Source organism: Psammomys obesus, unplaced genomic scaffold (assembly GCF_907164565.1).
Source record: "Psammomys obesus unplaced genomic scaffold, mPsaObe1.curated_primary_1811, whole genome shotgun sequence".
NCBI classification, from domain to species: domain Eukaryota; kingdom Metazoa; phylum Chordata; class Mammalia; order Rodentia; family Muridae; genus Psammomys; species Psammomys obesus.
In genome coordinates, this window is record NW_026585895.1 from 46,565,444 (window position 1) to 46,578,311 (window position 12,868).

Below are 12,868 nucleotides of genomic sequence, written 5' to 3' on the forward strand. Positions count from 1 at the left end.
AACTTGATCAACTAGCAACATTAACTTCCAGAAGGCACATAAGTCACCTGGAAATAAAGACTAAGCTGTCACAGGCCTACTCCCATCCCACTGGGCACTGAACAAATGATAGCCAGCATGTACTCACCAGTACCCAATATAAATGCTATTCTTCCATGATTTTTTTTTTTTTTGAGACTCTCACTATGTAGCCCAAGGGCCCTCAAGTTCATGATCCTCCTGCCTCAGCGATGGAATTACATGTAGACCATCATCCCAGCTGCAGGAAAAATCCGTGACAAAAACATTTTTTTTACATTTATAATCCTTTAACAGAGATTTTTAATAACCAAAACTACAAGCTTAACTGCATTCATAACTCTACCATAAAGCTTGAAATAAATACCGCTCAAGGTCTTTTCAGAAACTTTACCAAATTTACTAACTTAATCAGACAAGTAATGACAGGTGACCCTCTCACTACCAATTTTTGCTAGCAATATACAGTTTCATCAAATCTTTAAACTTCATATCATAAGGTTATATCTACACTCACTCACTCATAAATGATGAAAAACTATAAAGCATTAGTGTATATGAATAAGGAGAATTCTCAAAGCTGATGACAGTCCCACAGCAAGGGACGTTCCAATATCCAAAACTAAAGCAGCATGAAATAGTGACAAAAGTACCAAATTAATAGGTCATGCTGGCCTCAAACTCAGAGATCTCCCTGACTCTGCCTCCTGAGTGCTAGGACTAAAGGCTTGTGGCACCATGCCCAGCTTTACTATAAATTCTAATGTTACTCAACAGATAAATTTATTTAACCGCTCCAAAAAAAGCATACTGAAACTTGTCTCAACAGTACATAGTAAAGGAACTTCACCAACCCTGGACAGAGGGCTAATATCCAGAATATATAAACAACTTAAGTTAAACAGCAACAAATCAAGTAATCCAATTAAAAAATGGAGTACAGAGCTAAACAGAGAATTCTCAATAGAGGACTATCAAATGGCAGAGAAACACTTAAAGAAATGCTCAACATTCTTAGCTCTCAGGGAAATGCAAATCAAAACAACCCTGAGATTTCACCTGACACCCATCAGAATGGCTAAGATCAAAAACTCAAGTGACAACACATGCTGGAGAGAATGTGGAGAAAGAGGAACCCTATTCCATTGTTGGGGGGAATGAAAACTTGTACAACCACTTTGAAAATCAATCTGGCACTTTCTCAGACAATTAGGAATAGCGCTACGTCAAGATCCAGCTATACCACTCCTAGGCATATATCCAAAAGATGCTCAAGTATAGAACAAGGACATTTGCTCAACCATGTTCACAGCAGCTTTATTTGTAATACGCATAAGCTGAAAACAACCCAGATGTCCCTCAATTGAGGAATGGATACAGAAATTGTGGTACATTTACACAATGGAATACTACTCAGCAATTAAAAATAAGGAAATCATGAAATTTGCAGGCAAATGGTGGGAACTAGGAAAGATCATCCTGAGTGAGGTATACCAGAAGCAGAAAGACACACATAGTATATACTCACTTATAAGGGGATTTTAGACATATAATATAGGATAATCATTCTAAAATCTGTACACCTAAAGAAGCTAATCAGGAAGGAGGACCTTCAGTAAGATGTTCAATCTTCATTCAGAAAGGCAAACGGGGCGGACATCATAAGAGGGAGAAAACAGGGCACAGGGCAGGAGCCTACCACAGAGGGCCTCTGAAAGACTCTACCCAGCAGGGTATCAAAACATATGCTGAGATGCATAGCCAAACTTTGCGCAGAGTGCAGGGAATCTTATGAAAGAAGGGGAGACAGAACAACCTAGAGGGGGCAGGAGCTCCACAAGGAGAGCAACAGAACCAAAAAATCTGGGCACAGGGGTCTTTTCTGAGACTGATACTCCAAACAAGGACCATGCATGGAGATAACCTAGAACCCCTGCATGGATGTAGGCCATGGCAGCTCAGTGTCCAAGAGGGTTCCATAGCAATGGGAACAGGGACTGTCTCTGACATGAACTCAGGGGCTGGCTCTTTGATCACCTCCACCTGATGGGGGAGCAGCCTTACCAGGCCACAGAGGAAGACAACGAAGTCAGTCCTGATGAGACCTGATAGACTATGGTCAGATGGAAGGGGAGGAGGACCTCACCTATCAGTGGACTGAGGGAGGGGCATAGGAGAAGAGGGAGAGAGCGTGGGATTGGGAGGGGGCTACAGCTGGGATACAAAGTGAATAAACTGTAATTAATAAAATAAAATTTAAAAATAGTACATAGTAGTCATATATGCTAATTAATTCAAAAAGTACAATCAAAATTACGGTGACTAATTTCAGGATCCAGATGTGAAAATCGTATTTGCTCATATCTACTCCCTAGTGTCAGTCCTGAATGTCCCATGTCCCTGAATGTCAGACCCTGCTTGCATCTCTCTGAAAGCACTGGGGTTCACACCAAGTACTGACACAGTCTCTTTTAGTTCTCCCGAGTACTGCAGGCTGATATCGCTAACACCACTCTGCAGACTGTCTAGGTCACAGTCAGTGACAGACAACTAGTATAAAACCCAGATGGCTCAGAGGTTAAGAGCACTGGCTGTCCTTCCAAAGGTCCTGAGTTCAATTCCCAGCAACCATATGGTGGCTCACAACCATCTATAATGATATCTAGTGCCCTCTTCTGGTGTACAGGTGTACATGCAGACAGAACATTGTATAATAAATAAATAAATAAAAATGTTTAAAAAAAAAAAAAAAAAAACAAAACCCAGGTGGGTGTGGCTTCTGCTCCACACTACTTCAGTACTCAAGCTGTATCTCAGTCCATTAGTCTCCCGGATGCCAGCAACTGAAGTTTATGTTAGGGCAGTGCTGTTTTGGGGCTGGAGAGATGGCTCAGAGATTAAGAGCACTGTGCTCTTCCAGAGGTCCTGAGTTCAATTCCCAGCAACCACATGGTGGCTCACAACCATCTATAGTGAGATTTGGTGCCCTCTTCTGGCGTGCAGCACACATGCAGGCAGAGCACAATATATATAATAAATAAGTCTTAAAAAGAAAGTGCTGTTTTCAAAAGAAACATTCTTTCAAACAATTTCATGCCAATTTCTGTGCTGAAGCAGTACTTACAGCATAGTAACTTAGAACAAGGCCACAGGAGCAAGGGGGAAGAGTTGAACACTGTCATTTCTTTGAAACTATGCACCTTCAAATCACTTAACTGTACCAACAACAAAGCATACTTGTAAAAACATGCTCTATCGTAGAATATTATGAACTCAACATCACACACATTTAGAGGTTAGTCTGACATAACACTCAATTTACTGCACAAGCAATCGCAGTAACTCCAGTAATGATTTTTTGCAACATTTCAGGATTGGTTGGTTTTGTTTGTTTGTTTGAAGTGGTTTCTCTCAGTTTTCTCATTTTTAATTTCTTAAAACTATTTTCTAGCTGGGAGCAGTGGGACACACCTGTGATCCCAGCACTCAGGGAGACAGAGGCAGGTGGGTGGATCTCTGTGGGTTCCAGGCCAGCAGCAGTCCAGGATGGTGGTGGTGCATGCCTTTAATCCTAGCACTTGGGAGGCAGAGGCAGGTGGATCTCTGTGACTTCAAGGCCAGCCTGGTCTACAAAGCAAGTCCAGGACAGCCAAGGCTACACAGAGAAACCCTGTCTCAAAACAAAAACAAAAAAATAATTACTTTCTACTTTCAATTCAAATTGTGTTTCCTATCTTAACCTTACTTCCTTGATATACCCAGACTGCTGCCAATTAGTTGATAAAATATGAATGACTACTTAGGATTTATTTTATTTTTATATTCTGTTATTTCTTTATACAATGGAGTATGAATGAAAACAAGGATCTAAAAGACCAGTATTTAATTTTCACCTGGCGGAAGAAGGAGATTAAAATAAAGGTAAACTCTAGGCTGGGAACTCCCTGACCATATTTCCCTTACTCTGCTGGGTGACTCTTTGTCCCCTTTCAGTCTCATACAGAAATAGTCAACAAAGCACTGCACATTTGAGCAGAGCACCAAGGTCCCTTGGAAGCAATAACAAAGAATACAAGGCAGGGCCTGGCCTGTCATGCGGAGCAAAGGAAGAGCACCAGAGATATGAGACATTCTCTCTGGGAGCCTGCCAGTACCCTGCTGTGTGACTTTAAGCACAGCAATTCCTGAAAAGATTACAGCAAAACTTGAATTTCATTATTTGCCATCTAGAGAGGGGAAGACCCATGGACCTGCAAGCGGTTTGCACAGACTTGAAGGCTTGCTCTGTGAGCTTATTCTGGAGGTGAGTCCCTCTCAGACGAAGGTACCTTCTACAAAACAATGTTTTTCTGGCTGCTAATTTTTTTTCTTCTCAATAAGTTCTGACTGCTTCCCTGTGTAACCTCACTTATTCTAAGGGGTTATGAAGGCAAAGGAAATATGGTATGCAAAAACATTATCAAAGGAATAATACCACTGTATTTCATAGTGTTGTACAGAGGACCAAAGGGAGGATAAGTTGACGGCATTTACAAGCACCAAACCCATGTCTCACAAGGTCCCCTCATTCAAACCTCATCCCTTTGAAATTCAGCCAGATGAAGTGAGAAAGCCATACACTGACCATTCTGCAAAACAGAGCAGCAAGTATTAAAATATTCCTCACACTGGTGACTTCTTATCAATAATACCATCAGGGCACTTCCTTTGATATACTGGCTTCTAACAAGGGTTCTAGAAACTCCAGGGCAGGGCACCTTCATTGCGAAACTGTAACAGACTTCTTTGTCACTGGCAATCTGAAATCTGGTTGCATCCTTAACAGTAAAGCTAAAACATCAGAATAACCTATTTCTAAAAGATTCGGAGTCTGAAATTTGTAAATCCACTGAACTGGAACAGTTTCCAAAGTCTTCAGTTGAGACAACAAGCAAAATTCATACCCACCAAAAAGAAAACAACAAACAAATAAACAAAAGAACCTGAAACTTTAGATTAGCTGACAGGCTCTGAGTACAGAGGCTACCTCCATTCCTCACTGTGCCTAGCAGTGACATTCCACTGGTGCTCTGTACAAAACTAGCTCCTCTTTGTAGCATTTCTACCAGGTCCTTATCCACACAGTAAGAACAAGCAGGATAGTGCAGGACTGAAAAGGCCAGTAGACATCCTTTAGCTCAATGATTTTCAACCTTCCTAATACTGTGACCCCTTGATAGAATTCCTTGTGTTGTGGTAACCCCCAACCATAAAATTATTTTTGATGCTCCTTCATAACTGTAATTTTACTACTGCTTTGAATCATACTGTAAATATCTGATATGCAGACGGTTTTAGGTAACCCCTGCAAAAGGGCCTTTGGGAGTCATAACCCACAAGTTGAGAACCACTGATCTAGCTTAAAACACCAATTGTATAAACTCAGGAATTGTTTTGTGTACTTTTTGACTCCTGGCAGTAAAGCTTAGGACCTTGCTCCTGCTAAGTACTCACTCTACTTCTGGGCTTGACCTGGCCCACCCTGCAAAGTTGTTTATCTTTTCGATGCCCTAGTTTCCTCATCTATAAAACCAAGATGCTTATACCCTCCCACACAGGGACAGACATGAAACAGTTTTGGGAACAATGTCATGAGTAAGCACTCAGTGGCTACCACTGTGAGCATTCCCTCCTGTGGGCTCTGTGGCACACTATGGCAGCATATACAGAATGTGACTATTTCCTCTGGTACACTTATCCCGCAGAGGAATGTCAAAGACCTCAAAGTGGGGACTTGGCTTTCTTCTAGTGGCATTCCAGTGCCTAACATTTTGCCTGGAACTGCTGAATGAATCACACTCCCTCCAAGTCCCTATCAACTGGCAGGTCAGAGTACAATCGGAAACTGATCTCAAGCCTGGCTTGAAGCTCTCAGAGTCTAGCCCTTCCACTTTACCTCTCAAATGCCTGCTAAAAGCAGCAATGGCTGCTTTTATATCCTGGTGATATGCCTGAAAGTTTTTTTTTTTAATTTCATTTGAGTAAGACTTCATAGGACACTGACTTCCAGTAAATCTGTAACAGCTGAGAAACACTTGCAATGACTTGCTTTACCTGGACTAGAAACCACCTGACCCCCTAAGATCACTTCCCAGAGCTCTCATAGCTATCACTAGGTGATCTGACAACTTGCTTAGGACCAGAAGTGATTTCAGATTTTCCTGAGTTTTGGAGCATTTACACAGACTTTACTAGATGAGCATCACTGACTTGAGAATCTGAACTCTAAACTACTGTGCAGCAAGCTCAGGGTGTGGTCCTCAGGCTCCACCAGGCTCTCTCTGGTTTTTGATACAGGGTAGAACAGCACTGGCTCCACCAGGTTCCTAATCCACATCAGCTCACGAAATAAAAAAGCACTCCATCCCCAAGATGAAGAAAATGCTGGTTAGAGTTAAGCAATTTGCCAAGGTCACATATCTAGTGAGGTTGCCATGCCACACAAAATACAAATCCAGAGACCATGACTATCCATCCTCCATAAGCATAAGCAACTATTACACTAATCAACCCACCCATCATCTCTCCATGCTATGGCAGATAATATGCTTTTTCCTTTTTTTAAGATTTACCGTTTTTACTCTACTTTATGTGTATGAGTATTCTTTGTGCATGAACACCAAGCGCCTTCCCTGGTAACCACAGAGGCCAAAAACATGGCATCAGATACTCTGGAACTGGAGTTACATATGGTTATGAGCCATGCAGGTGCTGGGAACTGAATTCAGGTCCTCTGGAAGAACAGTCCATGCTCTTCACCACTGAACCATCTCTCCAGCCCAACATGTCTTTCTTAAAAATGGGTTTCACCATTGCCCAGGCTGGCCTCAAACAATCTATGCAAGTACTCTGCAGCCTCACCCTACCAAGCAGCTGAGACAGGCCTGTACCGCAGAGCCCGGCTTGTCTACCTTTAGAGGACTTTCTGAACTACCCATTTCAGTGTTCTTATTCATCCTCTCAGTCGGTTGTTTCAATACATATTTACATGTATCATGGTAAGAAAGAAGGCAAGACCAGGCTCTGTCTCATACCAGCTATGTAACTATCTGCATCTTCCTGTCTGTAAACTTTAGTTAAAATGATTAAGTGAGAAAAACTAAAGTTCAACTTACCTCACATTATACTCATTCCCTTGACCAAGTGTCACCTCTCAAAAGCTAACACTATATATCACTTCCATATCACAGAAAAACTCACAGCTCTATCTGATGCTGAGTAACTAATGTTCCTCTCACAGTAGAGCTCCCTGTACAGTGACTAAGTCTGATACTGAACTGCCATACCATGCCTGACCTATATCATGCACAGGAAATGCTTGCTAGGTGACTGTAAATAACAAGTATTTATGGGAATTTAGGTAAGAAATCATTCCCAGGGCTGGAGAAACTGGTCAGCAGTTAAGAGCCAGTACTGCTACTATGGAGGATCCAAGTTCAGTTCCCAGCACCCACAATGTGCAGCCCACAGCACTGGGGGCTCCAGCTCTAGGGGATGACACAGTCTTCCTCTCTTCTGCCCTCTGTGGGCAACTGCCCTCACATGTACACAAACCCCATATGGACACATAGACATATCTTAAGAAGAATTCTTAAAAACTGGGGTTGGGGGACAAATCATTCGAAGCTGGGATTGTCCCTACTTGGTTAAATGAAGCCACCTTCAGTTGGACCATGGGAAGTATTATTAATAACAACCAGAACCTGGGAAACTTCCAGGAAGGGTAAATAAATAAATGCTTAAAGTACTTGGAAACAAATCTAAAGTGATTCGAGAGCCTACCTATCCAGAGAAAGGGCCTGTGGTGGGGGCTTTTTCAAGCTTAACTGTAAGAAGCTGGCCTGGGACCTCAGGAGCAGAGAGGCAGTGCAGGCACTATACACATTTAATAGCTGAAGGCAGGTGTGAACGCACAGCTGAAAAGGAAAAGGGCACCTGATATGCACACCCCCAGACTCCGGTAAGCTTTGGGGGGTGTAACTGAAAAAACGGGCAATTATCACCGACCAAGATTTTTCACTGCAGCTTGTGTGGCTTCTGAACATTGAGGAATAACGCACTTTATTTCTGCTCTGGTGGTTGTTCACAAGAGGGACCCACCCTTTCGGTTAGTCAAGTGAATGCCGACCTTTTAAACTGATGTGTCTGTCCGCGTTACTGTTTACATTTAGGAAGGTTGTGAACTTGGCCGTTTGGGGGTTTAATAACAAATATGGTGCTTTGCACGGAGGTGGGGACAATGACAGTTTCAAATATTTGCAGTCACTCAAATGAAGTTGTAACAGATTTCGAGGTCCCTGGTTCATCTTATAGTTTCTGGTTCGAGTTATACACCTTTTAAAACTGTAATTCTTTCTTCCCACCCATCCCCCAGTTTTATCATCCCCTGTCACTCCCATAAACAGAAAACACTGAATCCAAGTTCCCAGCAGCACTCTAGGTAGGAAAAAAATATGCGAGACTGTTGCAGGACTACCCAGGCAATGCTTTGAAAACTTGATTTCACAGGATGAAGCCGGGACAGCGGACCCTGAGGATTTCGGGCCTGAAACCGCCTGAGCCAAGGGCGCCCCCGCCCCCGCCCCCGCCCCCACACCACCAGGTCCACAGCCTCTCCTCACCTAAGTCACACACCCTGCTGTCAGGCTCGAGAAGGGCCAGAAAATGGATGCTCCCGGGCTACCGAGCACGGCCCTGACGGGCGCCGCTGGGCAACGCGGGCAGCGGGGTGCTGAGGAGCCGCAGGGTCCCGCGGGCGAGGGGGCGGCGGCTGGGGCAACCTTTACCTGAAGCTGCTTTCACACTACGGGCCGCCTCGCCCAGGACACGTCCCTGAGGGAGGCCCCGGCTCCCCAACGCCTCCCGGCCCCTGCACCGAACCCTTCGCCCACGAAGTCCTCGGGGACCGGCAATCCTACCGGCCGGCTCGGCTGCCGCGCCCCGGGCTTGCCCTCATGACCCCGCCGCTCCGCGCCGCCGCCGGCCGGCAACAACAGCTCTGTTACCCTGAGCCGCACCACGACCCGGAACCGCAACCGGCATACCGGAAGTCCCTGATCGGGAAGGCGCCTCTGGCTGGGGACGCAGTGCGCAAGCCCCAGAGCCAGGAACGAGGAGCCGCGGCCTCCCGGGGGGCGGGGCAAGGGGAGGGATTTGTTGAGTGCCTCGCGCATGCGCGCTGCCCTAGGCCGGTCTGGAACAGATGAACTGACCTCGGTCTACCCTTAATTGTAGGGCTTTCCGTAAGCTATTTCTTCTTAATTTTACAGGAAAAAGTCTTCATCTTAAACTCCAAGTCAGAAAGAAGAGTTCACTGCAACTATTATTTGCTAGATGGGTACGGTATCAAACTGCTTTTTAAATTCCTATCTAAACACCCCGATTAGCACAGCTCTCAGACCTCATCAGAGAAGTCTCTTTCTGCAGTAGACGTCGGTTAGTAAGAAACTCAAGACTGGCCAAAATGCAGAGGTGAAAGGGCTATGGAGTGCTCACCCACAAGTGGGCCCATCACACCTCCACTCTGGAGAACGAGCCAGAGGTCTGGAACAAAGAGATCTTATAGACATGACAGGCTCTGCATTCATGAATTCGCAGCACCTCTGGTTACCTGCACAAGACCTACACAAGATGAAGGCAGTCAACATTGCAGAATGGAAGTAGGAGGAACTCGAGCGCCGATTCTTAGATGAGAAGCTGCTGTCAGTTAGTGACCACTGTAGGGAAGGAGAGTCCTTTTACCTTACGGGTGTGGCCCCTGGTAGATCAACCATCTCCAGTGGATGGCCCCACACTCAGGAGTATATGGGCAACACAAAATGAAATCAAAACAGTTTTTGAACAGGGAGGTTAGTCAGGAATTTGGAAGAGAGTAGGGGTGGATGTTCAAGATATTCTGTGTGTATGTGTGTATGTATGTATGGAATGGTAAACATTTAATTTCTCTTTAAAAAGTCAAATACCAATTCTAACTTTCTGTGAGTCTTTGTATGCTCCACCTTCTCTCGATCGATAACAGTAGTTCCAACTTCTGACTATTGCTATAAGAATCAAATAGGTTGGTTGATATATGGGAAACACCAGCACAGCGCCCAACACATCATAAAAATGTTAACACTCTCATCCACAAAGTGATGATAATAACCATGTTAAGGACTGGCAGGAATTTTGGGTAAGATGTAAAACATTCTGAAATGGAAATCAGTAGCAGAGGGGTGATCGCCTAGTAAATCACTTCCATGCAAGCATGAAGACCAGAGTTTGATCTCCAGGATTCAAGTGAAAATCTGCATGGGGCGGTCCACACACACAAGCCCAGAGAAACAGAGGTGGGCAGACCTCAGGGCCAGGCTGGCCAGTCAGTCTAACCTAATTGGTTGACTCTTGAGATTCACAGACGGACCCTATCTCAAAAAAAATTAAGTTGACAGAGACAGGCTAATCTTTGTGTGCTTGAGAACAGCCTGGTTTATATATCAAGTTCTAGGCCAGCAAGGATTGCACAGTGAGATTCTGTTTCAAAAAAAATAAAAAAAGAAAGAAAAAGTTTGGATGGTGTTTGAGGAAGAATCATACCTGAGATTGTCCTCTGGCCTCCATGTGCACACCTACACACACACACACACACACACACACACACACACACACACACACACCACAGCACAAAAGGGGAAGTCATGGTGAAGACAGGGTATAAATTATGCGATGCTAATGATGCTAGTGTTCGCCTCCTTGAGAAATTGTCTGGGAAGCCTCTAAAAAATTCATTTCAGCAAGCCAGGTGTGATGCCAAAGTTGGTGTAACCCCTGCACCTGGGAAGCTGAGGTAAGGGGATCAGGAACTGAGCCCGCCTGAGCTATGCAGCAAGACCCCGTCTTTTAAAAAAGGACAAGCCATGCTTAGTGGCGCACACCTGTAATCCCAAAATTCAGGGAGGCAGAGGCAGGCGGAGCTCTGAGTTCAAGGCCAGCCTGATCTACAGAGTGAGTCTGGGATAGCCAGGACTTTAATCCCAAACCATGAAGATAGTTTGTAGAAGGACACATCGTTATTTGAAAATGATGTCTACTTAAGGGGCAACAAAATGACAAATCAGAGAAAGATTTGGCGAAATAGGATATGCCCAACTCTCACTTGAACAGAGAGGAAAGAGAAGTGACCTAAGAGAGAGCAGTGCAGAGGGAGAGAGAGAGAGAAGGCAGTTTTACCCAGAGTTTTACAGAGGCAGGTTGAACAGAGAACAAGCTACGCACAGGTAAAGACAAAATGAGCCAGAAAATGAGAATGAGCCAGAAGATTAGAACAGATTGCTAGAGTTAGTTTGAGGCCAAACAGATCAATTCAATCAGAAGTAGAGAGAAACTAGTTTAAATCAGTCAGCTTGGGGAGAAGTTTGAGCCAGAACAGTTGGGTTGAACCACCCAGCTAGAGTTCAGAAAGAGCTATAAAGGTGAGCTTATTCAACAGTGAGTCTCAGAGGCTGAAAACATTCTAGGCCTAGGTTAGATTTTAGGGAGGCTAGACGCTTTCAGGACTAAGCCTAGGTTAGCAGATGGAGGCAGTAAGTTTCAGAAATGACATCAGGCAAATAAAGGTTACTTTTATACCACACCAGTTTTACCCTAGAGATTCACTTAAGCAGTATATGATTGGTCTCTTACTTCAAACTTGGGGGAGAGGAGAGAAGCACACACCAACTGGATTCTGACACACCACCATGTGTGTCATCAGGGCCCTGATGGAGTCACTCATAAAACAGTATATGTGAACGAGGGTGAATGTTCAATTTTCTAGGTCTGTTCTGTAAGGTTTAGGAATTTCTGTCCTCTCTGCCTGTTTCGAATGGAACCTAGACCTAATCTGCTAAGCCAGGACCACACTGAACCCCATTCCGGGGCCCCTCTAGATCTTTGTTACAGGATATTTGATTATTATACATAGAAAACCTAATTGTTAAATATGAAAGCCTAAAGAGATGTCAGATGCAGTTGGGTGTGTCCTGGAGAGATGCATGTACCTCTAAAAGCCTCCATAGCTAAGAATGCGAAAGAATGGAAAGTTCTTGCTTATTTTAAGGCAAGTTGCTTGAGAGAGATGTTGTCGTCTTTGCTCTATGACCAGAGGCTAAGTCATGGGAGGGAGGGATCGAGCTACCCCACCATAAAGGTGAAATGGTTGGACCGCTACTGACTTGGCTTGGAGCCTCCCCACCACGACAGTGGCATGGTTCAGCCTGTCAAAGGTGTAGGGGAGGAGCTAGAGACTTCTTTTATAGTAATTGGGAGCTATGAGAGCTCTCCTCTTTTGGCTTGGAAGACCCTTTATGGAAGGAGTGACAAGTAAGAGATAGAGATCTTCTCTTTGGGCTTGTAGGAACAACAGAGAAGCAGCTAGAAGGACACAGGTAAAGCAGTATTCTAGGAAAGAGAGCTAGGGAGCATTCATGGGTGTTGAGCTCTTTCTTAAACTCTTCTTTATTTGGGATTTCTTAAAGCCTCTCCCTTCCAACCCCCCCAACCCTAGATAGGAGAAAGAAGGTTAGTGGGACAAGGGACACAGAGCCCTTTACTTCTCCTGGCTGTTTAGGGTCGTTGGGTTCTTTTAAGGCTATACCAGTTTTCTGTCAACAGCAAAAGCAGCCAGCAGTTTCTTCCATCTCACTCCTCCAAGCCGCTGTGCCATGAAGAGTCTCTGGTCTCTCCAAACTGCCACTCGCCACACACCATACTTCCTCTCAGGGCTCTCCTATTTATACCCCTCTTAGTCCTAGACCACACCCCTCTCCTTGTAGCATGATGTAGGCAGGCCATT

The 12,868-nt window shown here is 44.5% G+C and overlaps 1 protein-coding gene across 4 annotated transcripts in view; it reads right to left on the reverse strand.

Moving 5' to 3' along the window:
* Mapkap1 (MAPK associated protein 1) overlaps nt 1-9,077 on the reverse strand; it is a 211,840-nt gene extending 202,763 nt beyond the window's left edge. For 2 of the 4 annotated variants that reach the window (XM_055600536.1, XM_055600537.1), the window contains exon 1: nt 8,679-9,077. The gene's annotated coding sequence lies outside the window, so the exon portion shown is untranslated. The remainder of the gene's footprint in view (nt 1-8,678) is intronic. The other 2 variants (XM_055600538.1, XM_055600539.1) reach the window with 2 other exon arrangements.
* Nucleotides 9,078-12,868: the final 3,791 nt, after the last annotated feature.